The 27,765-nt window shown below is 37.5% G+C and overlaps 1 protein-coding gene across 1 annotated transcript in view; it reads left to right on the top strand.

Annotated features, from left to right (window-relative positions):
- NKAIN2 (sodium/potassium transporting ATPase interacting 2) overlaps nt 1–27,765 on the top strand; it is a 516,822-nt gene that overhangs the window by 341,666 nt on the left and 147,391 nt on the right. The gene's annotated exons all lie outside the window — the stretch shown is intronic.

The following is a 27,765-nucleotide window of genomic DNA, read 5'->3' as shown; positions in this document are numbered from 1 at the left end:
GTAATTCATTTGCCATGTTGTGCTATCATTTATGCCTATTTGATTGCCAAAATAAAGATGATGCCCAAGTTAGGTTATGCTTTATTTTTATTTTATTAACTCTAGCCTTGGTCTCTTGTTCTCTTTTTCTTGCTTAGTGCCATTTCAGACATTTCATTTATGAGTACTATCAGCAGTTATGAAAGAGCAATAAAAATGATTGAGGGTCTGGAAGGGACTGATTTATGAGGAAAGGAGAAGAGCTAAATATGGAGTGCCTGTCTAAATAATGATTCATGAATGGCATGCTAAATATCTGTAAGTGTTTTGAGGGGGTAAATGAGAGAGGAATCAGGTAGGGTGGCTCAAAGAGAAGTATCCAGGAGTGACTGAATAGAAAGGAAGGATTTAGGCACATTTTCTTTTATAGCCATATTTTTCTAACAGTAAAACTGCACGCAACAAGAAACAATCTCCTGGGGGTGCTTAAAGAAGTGCTGCCACTTGACTGGATCAAGTGCACCATCAGGGCACTTTAAAAAAACAGTCTCTGAATTGGCCAGACTATAGGAATTCCTTCTTTACACATATTTCAAGGTGTTCTGCTGCCAGTACTTAACACCTTGGGACACCTTTTTTGGTCAGGTGACGAGCGTTAGGGAGCAAAATCAATATAGACACAGGTCTTTACAAATTATGACATAAATCACAACTTTATTCTTCAATGCTTCAGTTTGTATCACAAAAGTAAGAAAGAAATGCTTTGCCTTGCAGTATAGTTACAGAGATCAGGAAATCTCAGTCCTTGGTTCCATCCTTTACTTATGGATGTTTGAAAAAATGTACCTTATCACCCACACTGAGACATAAAGACTATGAAGTTTTTGAGGTGCACAATTCCATAGATGTAAAACGAGCAGAGAGAAAGATAAAGTTTCATTCATTCCCAATGACATTTTATTTTCTGTTTTGCACAAAAAATTTATTCACTTTCATTTGAAATTTCATTAAATTTGTCAGTTCAGCTCCTAAAAAAAATATTCTGACAGCTGCCTATCATGGGAAAATATGCTTTAATTAATTTTGAAACCCAAATATCCATCTACCTGCAAAGCTAGATGACTTAAAAGCATTCACAGCCCTAAGATTAGGGAGAGAAAGACAACCACAAAATATCTCACGAGAATAATAGTGAGACAAGCAGGAGAGGAGGACTTTGAATGCCAGGGAAGTTGCTCTCAACTTTTTAGAAGATCTAGCATTATCTTGTAATTACTATGTGGAGTTCGAAAGACAAGGATTAGTGACTGTGTTTCCCCTACACTGACATTTTAAAGCCTAATTTCTCTATTAGAACATCCTGCTGGATTTGTAATGATTCAAAAATGTAGTTCCATTTCAGGTCCTTGATAAGATGCATCCCTCAGGAGGTGAAGGAATGGTACAGGATGGTGCATCTGTAAAAGGATATGAAACAGAATTGCAGAAACACAGAGTAGCTAAGGTTGAAAGAGGACATTAAAGGTCACCTGATCTACCAACCCTGCTCAAGCAGGTCCATCCACAGCCAATTGCCCAGGACTCTATCTAGGCAGCTTAAGAATATCTACAGGGATGGAGACTCTACGACCTTCCTAGGCAACCTGTGCCAGTGCTTGGTCAACCTCTTAGTGAAAAAGTGTTTCCTGATGCTCAGAAAGGACCTCTTGTGTTTTGTGTAGGCCCATTGCCTCGGGTCCTGCCACTGGGCATCACTGAAAAGACCCTGACTTTTTGCACCCCCTGTTTATGTATTTTTATACCCTGATAAGATCTTCCTGAGCCTTCTCTTCCCTAGGCTGAAGAGTCACAGTTTCTCAGCCTTTCCTAATTTGACAGCTCACTCTTGATCAACTTTGTGGCCCTTCTCTGGAAGCTCTCCAATATGTCCATATTTGCCTTGTTCAGGGAAACTGAAAACTGGGCTCCACAGCCCAGGAGTGTTCTCACAGTATTGAGCAGAGTGCTGAGTGGACAGCACTCCACTGCTGACAGTGCTCTTCCTAGTGTAGTCTAATACTGCTACTTACTGCCAGCCAGCTTTGCCATGAGTGTAGCACTGCTTCATTTTCAGCTTGATGTCCACCATGGTCCCTCTTTTCTTATAAGATGCCTTCCACATAGTCATCCTCCAGCATATACACTGGTGCCTGGAGTTATTCTTCCCCAGGTTCAGGACATTACACCTTGTTTAACTATGAAGAGGTCAGAGGAATGATGCTCAATTTTTAAAGGACAGATACTTTTGCTCCTTTTTCAGACATCCTTTCCTCAGTTTACACTTGAAGTTTGGTCATGCACTATTAACAAAGAAGTTCTCTTTTCACAATTGGTCTCGTAGCATACACCCATTCAAATCTTAGCATGGAACCTGCCAATTTGGACTAGAAAATATGCAGACAACATCTGTGAGCCAATCAGGAATCGTTTCATTTGGTGTGATTTTTAATTTCTTCAGAGAAAGATGATAACTGAAGGTCTTTGGATTCTTAGCATGCAAAGACTATTAACTTTCTTTATGACTGCTAATTTTGTGTCTTGCAGAAGAGACTCTTCATTAGCTTTCATATTTTTCTTCTTTAACATCATACTTCTTAAAAGAACTAGAGGAATTGTTATTACCATAATAAATTATGTCTAACAATATCCATGAAAAAACTTCGAGGAGAAGATTTTTTGTTTTTAATCATCCAGTCCTGAATCTTAAAAGCTATTTTGGACTTGCATGGGTTTATGTACTAGCGTTAATTACAGAACCAAGTAAAATATTAATATTTCCTTTCTAGAATACCGCAGTAGGTGAAGAGGTTGCACCATATATAATCTGTGTTCATAGATAAGTATGACTAATGCAGCGTACATCAAAAAGAAATCTGTCCTAAGGCACTATGCATGAGTCACAGAAACCATAGTATTATATTCAGAGTAATAAGCAGGCAAGAAATAACAGACTCCTAAAATTTAATGAGGTCATTTAGTCAAAAAGTGTATTCTTAGTTTGTTTTAAGCTACAGACCAGGGCTGTATGTGCTTGGTTCTTTTTCTTTCTTTTAAATTCTATTAGAAAACCACATGCAATGGAGCTATAGATTATCATAACATTAGTCCATAACCTCAGTGAGGTAATACAAGGTGTCTGCAGTTTCTGTTTTGTAGTCATGTTGCCTGCATATTATGGGAATCATTGTAATGAAAACAAATATCTCTAATAGACTGCCTTATAGATAAAAAATCCTTATTTTATCACTGTGGGTGATAGGGACAACCTAAAAAAAAAACCCAAAAAACACTGCTTCAAATATGGCTGAGTCCAGATACTCAAATAAATATAGGTAGGAGATTTACCTTTTAAGAAAGGTCAGGAGTCAGCAACACTTTTTTGTTATGCTTGTAAGGGAAGGAATTACACAGGAAGTGCTGTCATAGGTTCCTCACAAATCACAGGGTTTTCTTTTTCCTTTTTTCTGGAGTAGCATGGCTTCTGAAGAAAGAGTGTTATGAATCAGCTGCTTCTTTTCCATGCTTATATATATCTGAAAGAAATTCCTCTCTCTCTTCTTTTTTAAAATTCTTTTTCTTTTTCCCTAAAGTGGTGGACTACCAATAAATGAATATAATTTTTTACTATAGTCTGCAGTGACATGTTATTTCAGTTTGGTTTGTTCCTACCTCTAGTGTGAAGGAAAACAACTACTGCAAAACCCTGATGTTTTGAACTGTTAATGAAATTTTATAAGGAGAGGAAGTCAAGGTTTATTCAAGAACATGTTTGCTCAAACACAAATAATCTACTCTAAAAGTAAAGGATCTGTAAATTTTAATGACATACTTTCTTTATACATTCCATAAATTTGAGAACTGTCAGGCGAGTTTCTTCTGTACAAAGATAAATATATTTCAACACAGGTCATGAAGTAATAATGGGGAATCTTTTTCCACTTGTCATTTGTGTCTTGCTTTTAGTATTTCTGAGATATCTTTCATCTGTTGATACCATAACCATACACACAGGGCAACATAAATGAATGATCCTAATATTTCAGTTGCAGTATTCTTCACTGCTCCAGTCCTGGAACTAACAGCCAGTCCTGAGTTAGTTGAAATTGTTGGGTATTATTTAACACTACAGAGCTGGAAAAATTGCTTTAAAAACAATTAAATTTTGCAATTGCAAAATTTGCAAGTTAAGCAAAACAAACAACCCAAAGGTGGGGGGAATAAAAAAAAGCAGAGTTTTTTTTCTAGAAAGGTTTTCTATTTAGGCCATTAAATACCTCATAAAATAAATCTTAAGAAGTCATCTTTGTGATGTGGTGTTTGGCTATCCTTGACACTGGAGATGCAAAACAGGAAGTTAATTTGAAGATGTTTTGTTTAGGATGCTCTGTACTTTGCATAGTATACTAGACATACAGAATATGACTTTATCTTGTAACAGAAAATAAAAATAAAATGCTTTAACATTAACAAAGTGCTTTGTTGATACTTATTGAAGAAGAGGACTTCAGACTGATGCCAGCAGGTTTGGTGATTAACTGTGGTCAAAAAACACAATGCTGTCAAAGACTCAACTTCCTTATGATGCTGGTGTTTTTTTACACCCCACAGAGATAAAGACTGGGTTGCTAGGAAACTTACTTAGGTTTAACAAAGGCTAATGTAGGCATCTCTTCTATGGAAATGATGCATGAGCCAAAAGCTGTGTTCCTTAAAGAGCTGCTTACCCTAAAATGCCTTTATTTTGTTTTACAATGAGTGGACAGGTGCACTTGTCTCTTCACAGAAACATTTTAATGTATTCTACTGCTGCTAGAGTGTATAAATGTACCTTAATCCATCTCCAAGGAGGTTATTTCCCTAAGACTTGATGGGATCAGTCTGTTTTCAGAAACACATAAATGTTCAAACCATATCAGTGGAAGAACCAAGGGACCTTACCTTTCTTTGCTGAGTCTCTCTCTAACAAAGTAATTCTGCAAATCTCATGTCATGCAAGCAGGAAGTTGAAGGGGGAAAGAGTTATTCTTTGGTTTTGTTTTTATGTAGGAGAACCTTGGTTCTGAATTCCTTTTTCTTAAGACAAGCCTGCTTTTGTGAGTTTTTGGTGCTGTCCCTTCACTTCTCCAGCCTTTCCTCTACAGCTTCAAAATAGAATAGGCAGCTGCAAAAATGTTCTTGTGCCTTCCTCCTCTGAACTACCTCAATGCCCAAGAGCATTCAGAAAGCTCCAGGGTTTGTGGCTCACCTCCATGGTGGGGTCTCTTAGATGCTGCCCCCGTTTCAGCACCATCCTCTGCACAGGGTTTAGAAAGAGTTTCTATCCGGGGATTAACCTATATGAAGCCAGTGAATACACTAATATGCCTCTTTTCTTATTTTTAGGGGCATTTCCTATCAGGCCACAACTTTACTCTGATTCATATCTATTGCCCACAAATTTAGGCAAACTTTGCAATGTTTTTGTAAAAATATTCTACATAGACATTGTATGTGTTGGTTGAATGCTATTGGTTTTATCTTTTTTGAATTTTATTAAAATTTGCTGTGAGCTTTCTCTTCTCGGAGTAACCATGGCAGCATAATTACCTTACCTGCTACTTCCTTCTTTCCCTGTTATCAATATATTTTCCTAGAGTATCATAAGTATCTATAAAAGTAAACTCCCACGTTGAAATAATATTAGGAGGCTTTGCTGACATTTTTACCCTCACAGTTTTATGACCACTGAGAGCAGATTTGCTTTTCTCATTGGTAGTATGGTAGCTATCACTTGCACTGTGCAGGCCACTTTAACATTGTTGAGATCATATAAATATCATCAAAACTGATGTCTGATGCTCTTCAGCAGAACAATTTATATCTATTTCTTGCTGTCAAAAGAATAATGATATAAGTTTAAAATAACAAGTCAAAGAGAAAATGAAAATTGATCTTATGGACTTCAACTTATAATCATGGTTCCTGATTGCAGTCAGTACCTGAAATCGTAGATATTCAGAATACTGAGCATGGGTTCCAAGTTTTTAAGTTTTAAATATCATCTCACAAGCAAAATTATTTATTTTAAGGTCAGTCAACAGTTCTCACTTTACCTTTGAAACAGATTATCCTAAAGACCCAAGAAATTCCCTTGTACAATTCAAATCACATGCTTCTTTATGGATTTTTCTTTTGGGGTGTTTTTTTGTGTGGTTTTTTTTGTTTTGTTTTGGTTTGGTTTTTTTGTTTTGATTTTGTTTGGTTTTTGGAGTTTTTTTGCTTTTTATTTTTCTCTGTGTGTGTGTAATTGCTGGCATTAAACCCATGTTAAATTTGGGAATAGCTCTTTATAGAATACATATTTAAATTGTGAGCATGATTAATCTAAAACAGTGGTAGGAAAGAAGTATTCTAGCCCTTGGGCATCCCAGAAAAGGCAAATATAAGACTTAATCAGTTTTAAATCTATTAAAAAAAATTCACCAATTAAAACTATGAAAGTAATGAGAGCAGCATTTTTATTGTTATAAAAGCAATTGTAAAACTGGGATTTGATTAAGGAAATGAATGTAACTGTCCTGACTAAAAGAGAAGGAAATTAAAAGGTGAGAGAGGGGAGACTTGTAAAATTTTTGGGGAATTAAGTCTAGTGAACTCAGAATGGTCATCTGAAAAATAAGCAGTTTATGTCACACCACCTGTCTCTATGTAATGCATGCTATGTTATTTTTCAGATTTTATATGTAGGTATGTAACATTTCTAACTGTAAAAGCAATAATCAATATTATAAATGTGATTTTTTTTCAGTGATTATATAAAAAATAATTTTTTCATTTATTCAATTCTGCATTACTGAGTTTGAAAGAAGGAGAAAGAATTAAGGGATTGTTTTGAAGAAGAGCTAAACTAAGAAACACTGATCCTTCATGAGACTCACTGAATTTGTGTCGAACTCAAAAAGCCCAGAAAATTGGTTTCTTTGAATTCCACAAGATCAAATATGCCACTGACTGAAATTTTGTCTAGTGATGAGCAGAAGATTTATGGGTCTGATGATCTTGCATGACACTTCTTATTTCATTGTCTTTATTGAAACATAGTCACATGTTAATTAATGTTTCTTCTCAGACCTTTCAGCAAGATTTTCACATCTGCTGTATTCAGTAGTAGTTTTTTATTCATTTCTGCATCCAAAACACTGCAGAGATCAATCTGTGCTGTATGATATAAAAACAACTAGAAGGCAAAATCTTCAACTTGATCAAAAAGTTAAAATTTCCTTTTATATTAATGAAATTGCCTTCAAGTGAACAAAATCAACATTAAAAACAGTGACTGGAAGGCTTACATTCACAGATTTGCTAACAAATTTGGCAAGCAGAAAAAATATAGGCAGTGATAACAGAAAAACTACAGCTTAGGTCTTGTGAAGATTGTGCTGATCCACAATATGTATTGAGCAACAAAAGTGCAAATTATGGTATAAACAAAATAATTATTATTCAGGTTCATCTGACCACATAGAAATCGTCAGACACATCACTGACTTAAAAACTCTTTAGCACTCAGTGATCCTGCACATGTGCAGAGCTGCTGTTTTTTGAGGATCCTGCTTCAAACCTGAGCTCTGTTTTGTGTGCCTGTATCCTACCTAGAAAGCAGGTCATCTGGATTCAGTTCTTTCCTTCCTGTAACAGCATTCAAAACCAAAACTTCTCCCAACTCCTAGATGGTGCCTTCATCAACAAGCTAAAAATTCTCTACCATTTTGAAGGATTGGTTCTACAATGAAGAACTCAACAGAGGAAATATGTAGAGGAGGATGAACATTTGCCTTGCAAATGATGCACTCCTTTTACAAGAAAAATATACTAATTCTCTTCTGTTTGCGCCTTTTGTGTTTCAAAGCCACTGCTAAAATATTGAACAGCACCTTTCAGAGAACATATCCAAACCCTGATCTCTCCAGATGATCATCTTATTAATGAACTTCCCAAAGCCCTGTGGATCCATGCCCTTTCCTGAAGTGATACAACTTCAGAAAGATAGAGGAACTTATCTCTAACATGAATAGCAAATAGCATAATACCTGGTGCTTTTTATGGAAATGCAAATTTAAGGTTGGACTCACTCTCACTTTTACATTGAAGACCTGACAGAAGGAGGTGGATATCAAAGGAAAAGAAATGCTTAACATAGGAGTGAATATAAGATTAATAAGATTAACACAAGGTGCTTTTTTATATACAGTCTTTTTTTTTACATATGACCTAACTATGCTTGTTCATTGTGTGAGATTTTTAGGTTACAGTTCTAGTACTTAACCCAGTAAGTCCAGCTTTTATTTGTGATAAATGTGCTTAAAATTCAAACACTTCCAACAACTTATAGTTAGCCAAGTTGTTCATTAGACCTATAATCACATAACTCAACAACTAAAGTAATGCCAGATGGTTAATCAGGCATGACATGTGAACTAAAAATCCATACTGTGATCCATGGAGTTAGCTGCTCTCACTCCTGAAATACCCCATGCAGAACTCAGTATCCAGGTTTCCTAGGACATATTTTGTTACACAGGGGCAGCAAAATGAGCTCATTGCTAATTTGACCCGACAGCTCCATTAGCCACAAATGCAGCCCAGTAGGAGATTTTCAGAAGAAAGTTTTTGGTGCTGAGGACCTGACTCAAACAGTATGGAGGGTTCAGGGTCAGACCCTATGGCTTCAATGCCTGCAGCACTGAGAAGTCATTGGAATACTTCTAGAGTACATCTGGGGTCTTTTGCCCAAAAGGGCTCCCCTGCAGTATTTCTGGGCCTGCTCTGCAGTGTAAACTGAGGCCAAAAGTGAGGTGACCTGCCGTCCTGTCCCCAAAAAAATTTGCTAAATTAGTCTCACCCTTGTGATGTGAAAAACCTGGGAAACTGAGGGATTTCAAATCTAAAAGGATTCTCGGATTTTGAGAAAGCTACATGAAATCACACACCCTTAGAAGTGCCCTGTGGCATCTGGGTACCCTGTGCTGGCTGGGCAGCTCTGACACAGGCTGGGAGCAGCTGCACACAAGCAGCATACCCCCAGCTGGGCCAGGGAAACCCTGCCATCCCCTGGACAAGGCATTTAGTTCAATATCATGGCACCAGGATTTAGGCACCTTTTATAAAGAGGTGTCTTGTGTGCCACGTCATGCACCTATGCCGGTGATATTGTCAATAGTGTGGAGCCCACCATGGGATTGGAGCAAGGCTTTTCCTCCAAAAGCAGATCTCCATCACCTAGACATCTAAATAATTCCTTGGGCTCCACTGTCTCTGTCTCCATCCACTGTAGCAGAGCCTTATAGGCCCATAGAGTGGGAATGTGGATGTTTTTCACACAAGCAGACACATACATGAGACACAACATTAGGTGCCTTAATCTTGCACTGGATTTGTTTCCTGAAATCAGAACCTGGCCATGATGAATCTCTCAAAGGGCTTTATAAGTACCAGCAGAGTATTCTTGTTCAAATCATTCACATTAGGATTATTCAGATCAATGTAAATCTTTATACACTGATCTTTTAAAAGGGAGTATATTTTGAAAGGGCAAGTGATTTCAGCAAGAGAATGTCAGGGTCTCAGAATAGACCAAAAATCTGCCTTCCCTTTGCAAGAAAACCAGATTACTTAACACTGTGTGTTACTGGCAGAATGGTGAATTTTTAATTTACAACATAAATTTATTTTTGGTTTTGGAATAAATATGTTTATTGAGTAAATTTAGGATTTTGAGTTCCACAGGAACTATCTTGTAATATAGTAAATTTTAGAAATTATCAATTTGCAGGGAAATCTTGCAGCCAATGAATAATTCTCCTCTTTCTTTGCCTGTTGTTATTAATTCCTCTCTTGCAGAAGAGCAGTAACTCATTTCTCCATGTGCTTGAGGGACAGATTTTTCCTCTTCTCATGCACAGACACAGACAGTGCCTCACAGCTGAGGGCTGGGGTCATCCTGCCATACTTAAATCACTTCTGTTAGCTTTACAACCCTCATTTTACTCCATTCACTTTCTTTTACTTCTTTCTGCATCACTTATGGAAACTGAAGGACAAGATCTACCTGCTTTACAGTGACAAGAGTCCCTCTGTGACAGGCAAAGCAAAAATTTAAAGATACAGATGGGAAAAGGCAGAAAGGCTGGAAGATCATTAGCAGGCACATCTGTGTTTTAACAAAGAAGTTAAATTTAGGTGAATTGAACATCAACATAAATGTACTCAGCCCTCTGAGCCAGAAGGCAGGGATGGGGAGCAGAATGAAGCTCCCATAATCCAAGGGGAAATGGTCAGTGGTCTGCAAGACCACTTAGACACACACACAAGTCTGGGTGGCCGGATGGGATTCATCCAAGAGTACTGAGGGATCCAGCAGAGGTGCTCCCTGAACCACTTTCAAACCAGGAAGTAAAAGTATTTTGAAGAATAAATTTTACCCAAATTACTACCTTAACACTTGAAGACAGGCTGAATATCTTTCAAAAATTTTGGTTGTCTTCTAGTCAAGCCTTGATATGTTCTATGATCTGATACCCAGAAATCACTTCTACTTTGTATGGAAAATTTGTATTGCTGGAATGATGAGAACTCATTGCAGTGCCATTGGGGTCTTTGCATTTTTAACACAAAGAGTAATGTTGCAACTGAAAAGTGGATTTGTCTTTTTTTTTTTCCTCTGCTGTATTTATAAATTATGCAAATCATAACCCATGGCAGGTCACAGCACAAGAGTTAGAGAGCAAGGATCTTCTCTCTTTCCCATTCCTGGTGATCCAGAATTCGATTTCTAGCAAATTTAAAACTAGAAATATCTAAGACAATTTTATGTTCAAGTTGTTCTGATAACTGAACTAAATTAACTTTAGTACTGAGACTGTAGCTGACTAATTTGGTATGTTTCATTAATTTATATAATTTAGTTTAAAACTGCATTCTATGGTCCATAATAAGAGCTAGATCAAAAAAACAAATTGTTTTCATCAAATCATAGCTTTTGAATTTATATTTTAAGGGTTTTTTCTGTTTTTACTTTTTATTTTGTAAAAAAGATTCTGAAGTATCTTTTCAGAAGTTTTAATCAACCTTTCAATATGAAACAAATGCTTTTGATTTGAATCCCATTAGTAAGTATTATACTAACTAAGGTTTAATTCTTAATTCCATTTTTGGTGATGAAAATCAGATATATTACTTTTGTACAATTTCAACTACTTTTACACACTTCTTGGATGTTAACATTTTGCCACCAATTTGAGAAGTACTTTTCAATTGCTTTTTTCCAACTGATATCTATGTAGAAATTCACATCTTTATTTCTCCAGAAAAATATAGACAAAGAATAATAGAATGGTTTCACTGGAAAAGAAAAAAGTTTCTTTTCCAGAGTGCAATTACTTCAAGGTATCATTTTTGCTCTTTGCATACATAATAGGAATGGCTAATTCCATTCCTTGCTTTCAAACACTTCATCTGTGCTTGACATGGAGAAAATGTCATTCATTATGTGGCTGCTAACACAGTTTCTGTTCATTGACCCCAATTATAGGAACTATCACTGCTCAGGCTTAAGAAAGCACTTAGGCACACACTTGAGCTCCATTAGAGGGACTTGTTGAATGGGCAAAGGCAGACCCAGGCTTGAGTGCCTGCTTGAACAGGGCCCACCTTGCACTGGCCCTGCCAGCTCGATGTCTCATAGCACACCAGTCGTCATCTCATTGATTCCAGCAGGGCAGCTCGTGCAAATAAAAGGTCAACATTAAGTACATGTCTGAATATTGGCAGGACCAGAAGCTGGATGTCTCTGTAGTTACCTACAGGTAACTCAAGCAAGCCTCATCCCCAGTGCAAACTGGCCTCTCACGTGCTGTCTCAAAGCCTGAGCCTTGTGTCAAACCTGGAAGGATACTGTTAGACTATTCCTTGGGCAGCCACTGTGGCTGCTGCTGGTGGCCATGGTACCCCATTGCACAGCTGTGATGATAGATTTGGGGCTGGGATAGAGGACAAAGAGAGGCCCTGGCAACAGAGATGTCCATGCCTCTGCATTAAGCAGCCGTATCTCAGTCACAAGGAAAACAAAGTGGTTAAAAACGTCATTCACTACTGCACAGTTCACATAGACCTGTTTAGCTAAGACATTGGAAACAATTCCTCAACTCACACATTGGGCAGCCTTTCCCCAGTTTCCCTCATGTACCACTCACTGACAGGCAGGGCCAGGGACAGCAAGGTGCTTTCTTATGAAACAGAGAAATGGTGTCCATGTGTGATTAGGGAAATCAAATTATTTAATTGACTTTTTTTTCCTCCAGAGAAGGGAAGCTTAGAGTGAGCATCTATGGTGAAAGAAAACCAGCTTGTGTCTGCACAGAGCACAAAGTTTTCAGACGGGCGAGGGATTCAAAGGAAGATGGTATCTGTAATTCTACATCAAACCATAAACCAAATTTACAGTATGTCATTCACTTCCCTTTGATTATTCTATGGTTTGGTTTGTTTTTTTTTTTTTTTTTTTTGCTGAAGTGATTTTTACTCTCTCATGACAGTCCATTGAATTTAACAGAAACCTCCAACTCCTGTCATTCTTGACAGACTTACATGTCCTTGTAGATCAGATTATGAAAACAACCTTTCTGTCTATTATGTCACTAAGAAATCAATGCACTGGTGCTTCAGGTGAATAACTTCTTGTTAAAAATACAGCCTGCCAACAAGGAAACAAATGCATAAATTACCTCTGGGCCAGCCATCACATGTATTTTTTTTCCTAAACTGTATTGCCTCCTAGGCACTTGCTGCAACACTCTTGTATCAGAACAGACAATACAACATCACGATTTTTCAGGACACAAAGAAAGGAAATGTAATGAAAATGCCACTTTTAATAAGAAAGCTCAATAATATTCAGTCTCGGTTGTTCCAGCTGAGATATTAATGTCTTGCACTTCTTTCTGGAATTCAATAACTGAGAGAAAAAGGTAGAGATCAGGGGGTTAAAAAACACTTGGCTGTGCTAAGCATATAAGGTCACTGGAATTATTGGTAGAGCTGATCTAATAGCAGTTGCTCTTTTGACATTTTTTGCAAGATTTTTCAAGTCAGCTGGGAGGGAACTCCTTGCCTGCCTAAAGCATAAAAATGATAACTCAGTTTTTTCTGCAAGATCGAAGCTTTATCTCATGGAGATCAAAAAAAGTTCTGAAATATTTGGAGTGAAACATTTTTGTAAGACCATTACCTGTACACAGGCACAATGATTGAATGGAACTGCACCTCAAAGTCATGGACAAGTATTGGGAAAGACCTGGTAGTCAGATATTGAAAAATCTTGTGGATGTAGTTTTTGCATCCACAAGCCATTTTCTGCTTTAAGATCCTCTATTGGCCTAAAAAACACTGAAGAGAGACCTTCTGACTTCAGACCTGTTCTGTGCAGTTATGTGCCTAACACAAAAAACTTGAGCAGAAACATTCACTTTCATGAGACTGTCCTGTGCATAAAATTAAGAATGAGTGCTTTTAGCCTCCAGGAGACAAAATTCATTATTGTCATACATGTGTGATCAATAGACATATTTCAATTGGGTGTGAATTAGGAGAGCCTCAGCTAAACATGCTTCAAATGGGGGGAACTGACTCCTTTTCACTACTTTCCCCTCAGTCTAAAATTGCTGAAGGAAGATTGCTGCATAAGTAGCAAATCCTCACATATCAGAGAGAAACTATGGACAGCAGCTGAAAGGTTTTTTGATAAAAATTTTAACATGCAGCCTTGCTAAATGTCCCTATTTTTCCATTGAAATCACAGTATTTTTGGTTTCTTCTTTTGTTTGCTTTTTTGTTAATGACATAAGTTTCAGAATACTTGGGAAGACTAATGTTTTGCTTTTTTTATTTTTTCCTCTTTATCTCTTATTGTGGCATACATTTTGATAATTAAAGGAAGAAAAGAAAATAGAGAAAAAAAGAATATAGGAAAAGAAATGTTGATTGAAACATTTCATCCCAAGACATGTTCTTTTTGAGCAAAAGACAAAATTACAGCACTAGTATTTCTGATACATCCCTTTGTTTACAAAACTGTATCGATTTAAAAACAAGTCCTAAATTTTAAAGTGTATATTTTATGTTTTGAAAAGAAAAAACTTGAGTTTTTTCTTTTGAGATTTTTTTTCATATTATACCCTTCAATTGTGAAAGGAAAATTAAACAAACAATAAAAGGAAGCCTAAATGTTTCAAGTTATTTTAGATGCTAAAAGACCAAGCAAAATCTTATACCAAAAATCATGGTAGCAAGTAAAAAAAATCTGTTGGAATTTAAGTTTCTTATTCAGGCCCAAAACATTTTTTCAAGCTAAATTGTACAGAATTTGGGTAAATGCCCAACAAACCATGCTTCATTTATTTAAAAAATCAGCTGCTGGAAAAAGATATTTGGATAATGATGATATAGTCCTTATCTTTTACAAATAATGTAATAATGAAAGTATTTTCCTTCTTGAATCTGAGTAAAAGGTCTCTAATCAGATTTCAAGGTTTCAAATCCTCATCTGTTACTTTCATTGAAGATGTCTTTAGTAGATGGGGTACAGAAAAGCTGAGAAATAAATGGGTAAACCAAGGCTGGGAAACAGAGCAGCAAAGTATACATGAGTAAGAAAAGGAGCACGAAAGCATCAAACTCTTTAGTCAAAAGGTTAGCTTCCCTTTGAAGGAAGAAGACCAATTCAAGCCCTTGTACCCTGGCTGTTTTATGTATTCTCACCAGAGAATTATTTCATGGAGAAAAAAACCCAAGGTGCATAAATCACTTCAAGATAGATAAGGTACTTTGAAAAATCCCTGCTATTTTCAGTTTTGTTATGCTTTGGTTTTTGGGGTTTTTTTTTTAAGGAAGGGAGAATATATGATTGTTCATTAGATTGGCATTGCAGGATGGCATGACATCAGTGTTGATGATGCACTTGAGCTCTACCCATACTGTATTTCAAAGATAGGTGTCCTTTGGACAAGCATTGTTTGGGGTTTACCTGAAAGTTACACATGCAGAAAGTTTGAATGGCCTAAGTACAGAATAACTTAGTCTGAAAGGGACTTTTTGGAGATGATCTAGTCCATTCCCCTGGCTCAAAGCAGAATCAGCTATAGCACAATGCCCAGAACCATGCCTAATGAGTTTTGAATACCTCCAAGGATGGAGGTCCTACAAACTCTCTGGATGGTCTGTGCCAGTACTCTGTAAACAGCACATTAAAAGTGTTTCTTGATATTCAGAGAGAACCTCCACATTTCAGTTTGTACTCATTGCCTCTGCTTAGTTAAGCACCACTGAATAAAGCTAGTCTCAGTCCTACTGCACCTTCCCTGCAGGCATTTGTGACCCTTTTCCCCTTGAGCCTATTCTTATCCAGCCTGACCAATCCCAGCTCTCTCGGTCTCTCCTCATATGACAGATGCTACAATCCTTCCATCTTCATAGTGTCCACATGTCCATGCCTGTCTTGTATAAGGACGCCCAAAACTGGGCCCAGACCTCCAGGTGTGACTCCATCACTGCTGAGTAGCTGGGAAAGGATCACCTTCCTGGAATGGCTGGGAAAGGATCACCTTCCTGGAATGGCTGGCAGTCCCTGCCTAATGCAGCCCAGGATTCCACTGGCCTTTTTTGGTGTGAGAGAGTATTCTTGGCAGGGCCTCAGGTCCTCTTCTGCAAAGGTTCCTTCCACATGGTCATCCTCCAGCCTGCACTGGTGCTTTGGTTTGTTCTTCCAGAGGTGTGAGGCTTTGCCCTTCACCTTGTTAAACTTCATCAGGTTTCTGATCAGCCCTTTTCTTAACCATATATACAAAATATAATTATTCTCAAGTTACAGCACTCAGTCTTATATAATTGCAACTTTCCAAATGTGTTAAATTACAACTACTCTGGTGAATACCAGTGAACCCTTGTTGCAAAGTAAAAACTGGTGTTTTTCTTATTCTGATCTCAGTTGTCAAAATACAGAAAACTGAACCACTGAAAGTTTTTGAGCTTTTCAGGTACCGTATAGTTTTATGGCTGCCTCCTTTTGGCTGATTAAGAATTCAGGGAAACAAAGAATATCTGCTGCTACTTTTTTATTGTTATTTTTAACTGTCTCTTTTATTAAATGCAATAATAAATTGACTTGTCTGTAGCAGTGAAAATCAAGGATCAAACTGCAGTTCTTGAAATGATGACAAACAGGGTAGTCATTGAAGCAGAAAGGTTCCCCTGCCCCTATGGAAGTGTTTGTGTCTAAATAGAACTGTCATGCTCCTCAGGATTTCATATTCTAGTGCAAGTAGTGATCCAGCTATGGTGGCTTAATCAATCCCATTTTGACATCAGTCTAGTTTTATGAGCGCCAATAAATGTATTTCAAAAACAGATTCATCAGCTGTAAGGTTCCTCAGCTTGTTATTCCTGACATCTAGGCCAGTGCCAGAAATGTACATGAGTGGTATGCTTGAAATCTGGGTGAAGAAACACTAATTGCAAAAATAGAAAGAGTTTTGGAAAAAGAGGCAGGACACCTGTCTGTGTGCACAGACTGGAATTCTTCATCTATTTTTACCAGTTTTGTAAATAGCTCTTAGAAATAAAGAAACAATTCAGACTTATAAAGAATAGGTCCTCTAATATAATTACATAGTGCACAATGCATGAAGAAAAGTAGAACCTCTCACAGCAAGGAAGAGAGGGTGATTAATAGGAAAAGAAAGCAACATACTGGAACAGAGCAGGAGGCATACAGGAAAGACTCAGACTACCTCTAATCCTTTTTTCCAGGAAAATAAAGCACTCTTGCATAAACAGGAAAGTAGTGGTAACAAAAATTAATTATTGTGTTTGAAGCGATTATGGGGGATGAGAGTAAAAACTGAGAAAATGAAGATGAAGTTCATTACTCCCCCTTTTAAAGGACAAATTAGGAAGTCAATGAGACAGTGTGGCTAGACATAACTTTCCATCAAATGGCTGGCAAACACTGGAGTGTTGCCACACAGGAGAGAATAAATTGGATATGAGCTGTTTTCCAAGGAAAATTGTTCTGCTACTGATATCAGGTGCCCTGTCTAAACGTAAATCCCTGCAGACTCCCTCTGTAGTGACTAGAGAGAAACAAACTTCTCTCCAGAAGCAATTTATTCCATAATTTAAAAAAAAAGTCAAAGATTATTTATTTCTTATAGAAATCTACATTTAGTTCATTGTTAGTGAAACTAAAAGATCGGGTGGAAGGGATTTTATCAATAAAGGCCAAACTGATAACATTTAAAAAAGTAAAACAAAATTGTCCTTCTTTGAAACCAGAAATGGGTCTTAGGAAATTACTGATCCCGACAGATGCCACAAGGCTGTACCTAGGAAGTTTCTAACATGTTTGTCATAGCTGTTTATTAGTTTTTCAAGTACCTCAATAGCTCTAGATTTTTCTCCTAATTTTCATCACTTTGAATGCAAATAAATTATTTTCATGGAGAATAAATTTTGTAAGGATTATTGAACACTGTGCTGTAAGAGCATTTTAGAAATTAAAGGCAATATGTTTGCCCCTTCTTATCTGCCTCCCAAGGCACCTGATTCTGGCCATTGACAGAGACAGGACACAAGTCAGGATGCACTTTTTGTCTTACTCATTACAGCCATTCTATCTTTCTAATATTGCTCCTTAATATTCTTTTCTTAGTTGGGATGCGCTGCACCAGTCACTGCAGAAGAATACACGGTTTTCAAAAAGTCAGGATCAGATGTGAGATTTGTAACAACAATTTCTAGGAGGTATTTTTCAAAGCAATGAGTTTAGCTACACTAAAGTGACTCCCAAACAAGAGTGGCCAAGCTACAAAGGGTAAAAGTTAAAAGGTGATGATCCCTGTTGGAGAACAAGAACTTGTGGCTAAGCTTCAAGAGCTCTAGCAGCAGGACAGAAACACTGAGTGTTTAGTCATACAATGTCCACTACAGTTATCACTAAGATCAGCATGTCTGGAAGGAAAACATTCACTTGCTATCCAGTGGTGGGAAGAGAGTGAGAAATAATCCAAGCTATCTCTTCAAGGCTTCCTGTATTCTGATTATCCCAGCAGGGCTGTGTGAGACCAGCACCAACAACGGTGCTCCCTCCAGGCAGTGTCAAACTTGGCCAGGCTTTTAGAGCACAGCATATATTTTTCAGAATGAAAGAAGAGTGGAAATAGATCACAGAGCAATAAGCATTTTACAGTCACACCTTGCCTTCCTAACACTGCCTATTGCCCCTCTAGGAACTAATTTTCCTTAGTCTGTGATTTTTTTGTTCTGATTTAATGTCCCCTATCCTATCCTATCCTATCCTATCCTATCCTATCCTATCCTATCCTATCCTATCCTATCCTATCCTATCCTATCCTATCCTATCCTATCCTTCCCTTTGTGGAAGTTATGGATATAGGAGCAGGTAACACCCATGTGCTCCTGCCTTCTGTGTCTGCCCAGAAATACATATAACTCTTGTAGTACACTGATGCAACAGCTTTTGGATATTTCGTCATGTGCCCTGCATCTATGTCAATAGACTATTTATTATTTGATTCTTTCAAAACATCTCATCTGTTACAAAGGATGAAATCCTTTCAACTGCTGCATTTTGCATCTATGCTATTAGATCAGTGAAAAATTGCATTTCAGCTGATTTGTGGAGGCAGATGCATCGTAACCCCTGCCACATTGAAAAGCAGAAGTACCATGTTGAGGGAGCATGACCAAGTTATAGTGTTTTAGAATAAGAAAACATTATGATGCCAGTGGCAACATGCAGTAATTTGATAAGAAATTCCTGAGAAAGTCAAGGTTTATAGATGTTTGCAAACATCAGTGGCACCAAGCACTAGGAAGCTGGAAAGAGAAATCCATTTATTTAATTTCACTGTGGCACCAAGATATTGCCAAGCTGAAACAGAGTTATAAGGGCCTTGTAGAGTTTGCAAATAGAAAACAACAGCATAGTACTAGGAAATAACCACTAGGACAGTAAGAAAAATATGAAATAGATGCCACAGTGCAGCATAAAATACAATGTGCAGTACTGTATTGGTTTTAATGCACCTCAGAGAAAAAAAAAATGGTAAATCAGTGAAGAAAAGGCAATGCTGGCTGTGCTGGAACTTCAAATACCTTCTAGGAAACAGTAAAGGACTTACATGAAGTGGGGTTCTGCCCTGCACATAAAGTTTCTCAAAATGTGTAGAAGATATCAATGTGAATCCGGTGGTCCTGTTCACACCTGTAAGCCCCAACAGGAGAAAGTGGTTTCTATATGTGAACAAACAAGCTTAGGTGGGTAAGTAGAGTGCTCCAAGAGGGAGGAGAGCACCCCATAAACACTGCAAAAGGAATATGGGAAAAGTTCAACAATGGCTGTCAGGAATGACCAAAAGGGCAAAACATTTTCTCATGCCAACGAGAATTATGCAATGTCCATTAGAGGAATCTCAAACACTGCAAAGAAGCTGTCGAGATAATGTCAGGCTAAGCAGGCACCCTTTAAAGACAAAGGAGCTGAGGTTCTGAGACTGAGGAATCCTGATTGAGCTAAAACACATGAAAGACAACAGGCTGAGCCTCAAAGGCTCCTGATTGTGTTATACCACCGCACATTAAAACATTAAAATAGTAAAAAGTGTCCTAGACTGGGAGTTGTCTCTCCTCAGTGGCAACAACACAAGAAAAAGGATGTTATTTTGGTCAATGCAGCAGAAGAATGGTTTTGGCTATTAAAGGAAAAAAGTTGAGGATGAAGATCATCTTGCTAACTTCCCCCTATGGCTGTATATCTGGTACCAGCGGGTTTGTCGTGAAGTTTCAGAGCAGAACTCATTTTCAGGAGGGAAGAGAAGGGGAAAGTAGGGAAAACCATTGAAGCTGGTACCTGGAAAACAGATTACATGTGTAAACAGCTGTAATGGTAGGCAACTGCAGTGTCCTTGTAGACAGGTTTTATTTTATGAAACTTGTATTTTAGTCCAGTGCATTCCTGTACAATGCAAGCAAGAAACATCAAGATGGAGCTGAAAGCTTTCAAAATTTGAACATGGAAAACATTCACAACTTCTGTCAATCCCTTGCTTTCCCTTAGGCAGGCTGAGCTGTCCAAACTGTCCTCTGGTACAGGCTGGAGAAGCAAAAGCAGGGCTGCCCTAGAATGGGAGGGTGAGCTGGGGGGATCTGGGTGACCACAATACAAGCAGTGCCCTCAAGGACCTGGGCACAGCTCCAAGCAAGGTCCACATGGCACCAGTGAAAGGTCTTGTTGACAGGTAAAAGGTAGTGGCTTATGTCCAAGGTCTCTCCAGGTGAACAGAAGAACATGGCCTCAATCAGGGTTAAAGGCAAGGATAACCAGTTTGTAATCCTGCAAGCCAAAGGTTTAGATGTGGTCTGCCCTGCTCCTGTGTGTGGATCCAGCTTCTTGCAACTTACGGTATTTTGCAGTAGGGTTATGTTCATTCCATAAATGTTTAGGTAAATGCTAGCCGTGCTCAGGACCACACATTTCAGATTCAAGCGAGTGGCAGATGGTTCTACCATGCTTTACTGGGTTTCTTGAACTGATGAAGATACATTATTTAGAAAAATGTAGTCAATAATTTATCACAAGTCATGTGGTATTAATAGGCCAGTGTTGCAATAGTGCCCCAGAAAGCTTTGCTTTCCCTGTGTTAAAGTACACGAAAAGTGTGTTTTATCAATATTTAAGGACTGTTCTGTGACTGGCTAGATGGAGTTTTTATTCACAAAGTGTAACAGCATCAGACACACAGGGTAAGGGTCCTAAATGAATTCTGCAGTTTGTAATGTTAAAACAATGGTTTTTCAGTTCTGTGACACTTTAATTCAACAAAATGAATAATTTGAAAACTGTGTAAAAGCACAGATTTTATAGTTTTTTATGGTTGGTACGGATTAGTGAAGTGAAAATCAGATAGGTTTCCACTTCATAAACTCATTCATTTGTGTAGGCAGAAAACACAGCCAAAGAGCCCTCCTGGGGGTTTGTGGCGCTTCTGTTGAGTCAGTGGAAATCTCAGACTTTCCCAGAAGAGGGAAGGACTATGGCATGGGGTGGTACAGTTGCCATTCCTGGAACAAGGAATAGGAAGCTGAGAGGATGTAAGGATTTGCTGTTATAAAGCTTTGCATTTATCACAGAAAATTTAATTCTAGCTTGTTGCATAGCAGCCCTGAAAGCTATATAACAGACCCTCTATATTTGGCTACAAAAATATTGTCTCAAAAAAAGTATTTTTCTGATGCTGCAAACTGGAGCAGCATATTTCCTTACCAAAGTTTACACAGAAGCTGATAATATCTTCTTAAGATTTTTATTTCTTCTTTCTAAAGCACGTTCTGAATAATGCTTGAAGGCTGTATTTAACATCTCATTGAAAAATTAGGAACACCTAACAGCAATTTCTTACTTTAGAAAGCAAGATTCTCTGACTGCATTAAATTCTTTTCAAAGAAATTACTAGTAATTGTATAAATTACTCTAGAAGAAACATACTTGCAGTCACTAAAAATAAGAATAGATTCCAGAGATGCACCTTAGCATCCCAGTGGGACTTAAAAATGGAATACAAAATTAGCACCAAGCTGGTCATTTGTTAAAGAATCATTTGGTTTCTTACCTTACTGAGCCTCACCTGCCTTCCCTTCACCAATGGAAATGTTTGTTCTCTCTCTCTTACCTCCCCTGCCAGTCAAAAGAAGAATTATACTTATGTGCTTAGAAGTTGAAGCCACCATGTGTTGCAGCACTAGGGAAAACATTTATGATGTTAAAATATTTATACAGCTGGATTCAGTGAGATGCAGCATCTCCTTTTAGGTTAACAACCTTGTCAACTGCTAGTTAGATAAAAAACATAAAAGATGCCTTTAGAGCCAGAACTCCTTGGACAATTTTTGTCACAATCCTATGAAATTTTTAATTCACAACATCATTTAAAACCATTTGCAGTGCCACATCCCAAATACAGACCAGGACATGCACATAAATTCATGTAGAATACACATATACTATTCTTAAGTCTCTGTGCCTGGAAAGATTTTACTTTAATCATAACTCTGGGAAGAGAAAATATTTTCAAGAGAACAGGAAAACTGGCTCTTGTCAAGGTGAAACCAAAATTACCTGTTTGTTGCTCTTTATTATCTGGTAAAATTGGAGAAAGCATTTTTCCTCATAGTAGCAGTCAGATCTGGATTGCTTTGATATGTCTTAGATAAAGCTCTTATCCCAGGAGTAAATTAAAGGTTAATATAAAGTATTTATTCCAGTCAGTCATATCATTATTTTTGAACTGAACTGACAACAGCATCTGAAATTACTGATTTCAAATCACTAATTTAGAAAACAGAAAAAAAAAATCTATATGCATGACCTTGTTACTGTATAATATTGCTGCACATTTCAGCACTGAGTGGCAGCTCACTTGGAAAAGCTGGAAAACATGATCCCTGGAATAGCAAACCCCCTCCTGATGTGTGCCTGTCTGTCAGACAGGTGCATATACAGAAATCTCATGGTTTGGGGAACTTAATTTTCTGTTTGAGCTGCTGGGAGGAGACAGCCTTTCTGGAGAGACCCCAGGCAAGCCACTGCCCTGGTTCAACAACAGCCAGTGTTTGTGTTCCCTTCCCTCTCTGCCTTCTGTAAGACAGAGTCTAAACATCATAGTCTGTGCCTGATCATTGCTGCAAGCACCTGGGAACACTTCATGCCCCAAGTCAGCTTCCTAAAAAGAATTAGCACAAGATCCTCAAGATTAGCTTTTCATTTTTAACTCCATTCTGTGGTTCTGATAATGGGGTCTGGACAGTGTTTAGTGCCCAAGAATTTGTTTGCAGGGAGGTTTACCTATTCCACAGACAGCCAAGGGCAAGTACTTATGCAAGCTTTCTTCTCTGAGGATTTGGACATTGCTTCCTATTTTAAATGCTGAAATGTATAAATTTTGACTTTGGGATTTAGATATGATTTCACAAAAATGTAATATTGTTAAACTTTCCCTGAAGTTAATAGAGCAACTATTTTTATATTTTAAAATTGTAAGGATGACAAATAGGTGTACACTCAAGAAACTTCTACTACAAACAAATGTATGAAAAATGTCTGTTTTATTTAAAAGCCATAATGGGTCATTTGTGGGTTCAGTGCCCTGGAGCAGACCTTCCAGTTCCATGTCTAATTTGGGCACAAATTGGGATCTGATTAGGACTGAAACAAAATCATAAGCAAAAAAAAAAAATTCCCAGAGTCGAGTGAGCTTTACAGATTAATCTTGATTGCTTGGTGAAGACTCATCTGAAAAATGCAAACAACATAAAATCCAAGATCATGCATCCAAGAGAAAAAGATATAAGTTGTTACTGTGAGATGAGAGAATATTTTGGATTGCACTGATGTTTGACAAAATTGGGAGGCACAAGAGATAAAGGAAAGTCTCAGTTAGATACTGTAGCTCTGAGGATAAAGACAACCTGTGGATATAGAGAACTGCAGCTGGAAATGGCTGTTGCTCTCCTGGATGCAGTTCTGCTGTTGACATTTTTAGAAGGGTAGCAAACAACAGGAGAGCAATGGGGAAAGAGTGATTAATAAAACATAGCAAGAAGTATAGGAAACTCAATTTATTCAGCATGTTCACTTTAGTGTAATGACCAGAAAAATCCTAGCAGATAATTTTTAATCTAGGAGAAACTAAAGTTGCAATAAAATCTATGATTGAAAATTTTAGGTGGATAAATTCAAAGGGCTTGTTTATGAAATAGAAGCCATTAAACTTCCCTAAAGAGCTGGAGGGACCTTCATCACTTGAAGTGGTTAAACCACTTGTACGTTATTTTGAATTCTGTGCAGAATGTCACTGAGCAGTATCTTTGTACTTGGTGGAACAGTCTGAAGTTCTTTGTCCTGTTATGCAAAAAATCCCATAAACACTCCCCTCTGACTTTAAAAACTACATTCCTGGTAATATTAAGATATTTCTCCAAGGAGCAAACACTCTGCAACTTCCTGAAATCATGGTGGCATTTAGCATCTCTTATTTCCCTTATATTCTGTTGCCTAGTGAATAGAAAAATAACCAAGTTCCAAAGGAGAAACCTTGATTGTACGTACATTCATAGGGGGGCTTTTCTATGGATGTGTATGACAAATTAGGATGTACAGCTGTTTTGATACCTTACCTAAACCCCTGATTCATTGTTCATTCTGCATATTGAGGTTTGGTCTGCAGCTATCTGCATTCAGACAGGAAATAATTACATTTACATATGCAAACAAAATCATCTTCTGTAACCTAGGTCTTAGAAGCAAGGTCATTGTATTAAACTGATTACTTTTATCAAACTATCCTTATTAAAAAAAAAAAAAGAAAGAGAGAAAGACAGCAGACTTACACAGACTTGTATGGGATCTGGGCTTCCATAGCACTTCAATAAGTGCTATATATATTTAGAAGCAGGGATCAAAAAGTTTGGCTGTTTTAACGTGCTTGGTTGTGGAGTCTGATTCTAATTGCTTTTACTGTCTTTGGGGATTATTTTCATGAAGTGAGACATCACCCATCACAAATAATAGTGCCACAATAAAGCCTTTCAACAGCAGAGTCAGCAAGGAGAATTACCCATGGCCCAGAGTGAAAAAAAACCTGCCTTTTTTAAACACCTATCTGAACATTAAAAAAAAATTAAAGGTCCGGAATTTCAGGCAGTAGTTTTGATCATAAAAGGGGTCATAAAAAAATCTGCTTGCCAGATTTTACTATGAGTCAGGAACAGAAAGGAAAGGAACAAAATATACTCATTTTTAAAATACTTCACAGATTAGCAATATTTATTTATTTATTTTATTAGGAAAAATAAAAAAGAGGCTTTGTTTGATATTCTTGAACACAGAGACCCTTGACTTTGCATCCTTAACTAACACATTGAGCACAGCAGTGATCTAAGGCATGTGACATTTTAACTTTTGTTCATTTAATAAAGTATCAGACTTCAAAAATGTAATTCTTCAGACATGCTAATAACTGATTTAATGTTAATGAAATGTTACAGTTTTCATGTCCTTTTTATAAAGTTATAGCATGCTGTCATGCTGTCCTCCATGCGCTAGAAGTTCAGAACTGAAAGCCACACTTACATTAAGCAGTCAGGCTCACAGCAAGGTGTTCAACTTGACATTTTGAGGAGCATGGATATTTCTATCCCCTGTTTTTTCAGCTTAATGCATGATAATTATGCATTTAAAGCATTTTTATTCTAATTTATTGCTCCCTTTCCAAACAGTATTCCTCCTGAGTCTCATAGAGCACATATTTCATGACAAGTATAATATTTTTTTCAAATTGAAACCTTTTTTGTACACTCTGGTGCACCCACTGTTATTGCTCAGAATTTAATATAGGCCATTTTTTTTCAAAAAATACCCCTCAGATTCTTGTTTATCTCTTGCTTTATGCAGACAATAGGAACAGAAATCTGTTCTACTCTAACAAGTAGCGTCATACACGCTATACCTTTTCCAAACGCAATGGGCACTGTAAGATACACTGTGTGCTAATGAACAATGCAGGGCTGGGCTTCCTGTGCAACTTCAGCTGTGAAAAATTCCAATTCTCTCTGTCTTCAAGGGCTATACAATCATTCTGCTTTCCTACTTTTAGGAACTTCAGTTTGTCTAAAACAGCCAGCAGGATTAATCTCCCACTGTGTTGGAACTGGAGGTGCACCAAGTAACAAGATATTTGCCTGTGTTTTGTGACTGTATCTGCTGATTGATTTCAGTCATACTCACAGAGTTTTTATTCACAAACGTTTGTACAAGGAAGACCTTATTCCTGTGAATAGTCCAAGAAAGGCAATGAATTGTGAATATTAGAAAGAATAGATTTATAGAGTATTCACAGCTAGTGAAAAGCATCATAGCCATTTATTAAAGCCTCTTTTTTGTCTTTATCACAAGTGCCATCAAAACCAGTGGATATTCATGTATAATTCATTAACAAACAAGGCAATTTTCCTGCTTATAATGCATAGGTCACTCATTCTTGGAACAGAAATAATACAATCTGATTTGGTGATTAATCAAAGTGCACAGACTAAACAGAAAATAATCATACTGACCAGTTATGAATAAATCCTACAGGAGGTTTAAAACTGTGCATATAAACTACGACAAATACACAAATACAGAGATTTAATTAACAGCCTGGAATAGTTCTGGAATAGTTGGCAGAATGACTGCATTCATTGAGAAAAGTTGTTCTCCATAGTTAGTATCCACAATAAATATCCACTTTTTATTCGTTGCTTGGACAAGAAAAATATGTTCGTAAACAGTCCTCCATGAAGTTGGGAAAGCTTTTTTTTCTGCTGATAGCTAAAAAGGGGAACAGGTTAGTTTGACTGTTTAGCATATAATCTTATATGTAGAAAAACAAAGTGCAAATGCAGAATCCAAAAAGGGATGGAATATAGATGAGAACATGAAAAACAACTTGCTACATAGGCAGAGTAATTAGTAAGATTTTACTTCCTGTGATTTTGGTTCTCTTACAGTTATTACTGTGCCTGCCCTCTGCCCAGAAGACTTATTTTTCCTCAATACTCTCATTTTTTTTCCTTTAGTGGCCTCCAGGAATAACTCTGGCTCTTCCCCACACCATCCCTACCCTCACTTCTCTACTGCAGCAATACTTTATTTGTCAACAAAAACCAAACAAACAAATAAAAACCACTCAACAACACCCCAAAAGAAAAGCACTTACACAATGCTTAACACCTTGTCACATTTGCTACCTACCTGGCCAGATGAGAAAAGCTGGTTCTGCTGAGTTGCAAGCTCTGTTTGTGCTGCTTCTGTGGTCCAGGTACATGGGCTGCTTGGTGGAACACCAAGCCAGCCCACAGAAAAAAAGCTTTAAACACATTTTAACTTCCCCTCTGTGGATGTAGGATGTACCTCTGTAATAGGTTGTTTCTCCTCTTCTCTGTTTTCTCTCTTCATGAAATTTATATGATTTTAATATCTAGATGTTTCTGTTAAATTTGATTAAAATCTGCCAGCAGACTCCAAAAATTGCATAGGAGAAGGAAAGAAGGAGTTATACGGAAAGAGAATCTATCAAGTCAGGTTGTAGAATGCTGTAAGCCTTTTTTTTCCTTATAAAACTAATCTAAAGTTCCTGTAATACATAGTTAAGTACAGGGCTTTAAATATTTATTTACTGGCTAATTATTACACAAAAAATGGGATTCAGAACACCCTCAGAGTTTCTATAAAACACCAGCTGTACTTGAAAATAGCAGTTTTTCAAAGACAGATAATGCAGTGTAGGATCCTGGCAGGCACAGCAGGAAAGTTGTAGGCATAAAGCATGAAAAGCCTGAAGAAAAGTTAGTACTAGTGGCCTGAGGAACTCATGTAATCTTCAGACTGGAGGGAACTCAAAGGGACATTTAGCACATTTAGCTCTGGTGGTTTTTCACTGCTTGGCAGCCAAGAAGCCCAGGAAGACCTGAGCAGCCCTGGCTATTGAAAGCAAACGTGGGCACAATAAATCTATCAGGTTCTCCATCTCTGTACTAAGATGTCCTTTGCACCAGTCAGTGAGGTGCCTGTCTGTCTCTGTGTTATAAATTTCTGTGCAT

The sequence above is a fragment of the Haemorhous mexicanus genome, chromosome 3 (genome assembly GCF_027477595.1).
Source record: "Haemorhous mexicanus isolate bHaeMex1 chromosome 3, bHaeMex1.pri, whole genome shotgun sequence".
In the NCBI taxonomy this organism is placed as follows: domain Eukaryota; kingdom Metazoa; phylum Chordata; class Aves; order Passeriformes; family Fringillidae; genus Haemorhous; species Haemorhous mexicanus.
The sequence above is the reverse complement of the archived record's forward strand: the minus strand, read 5'-3'. Positions and strand labels throughout refer to the sequence as shown.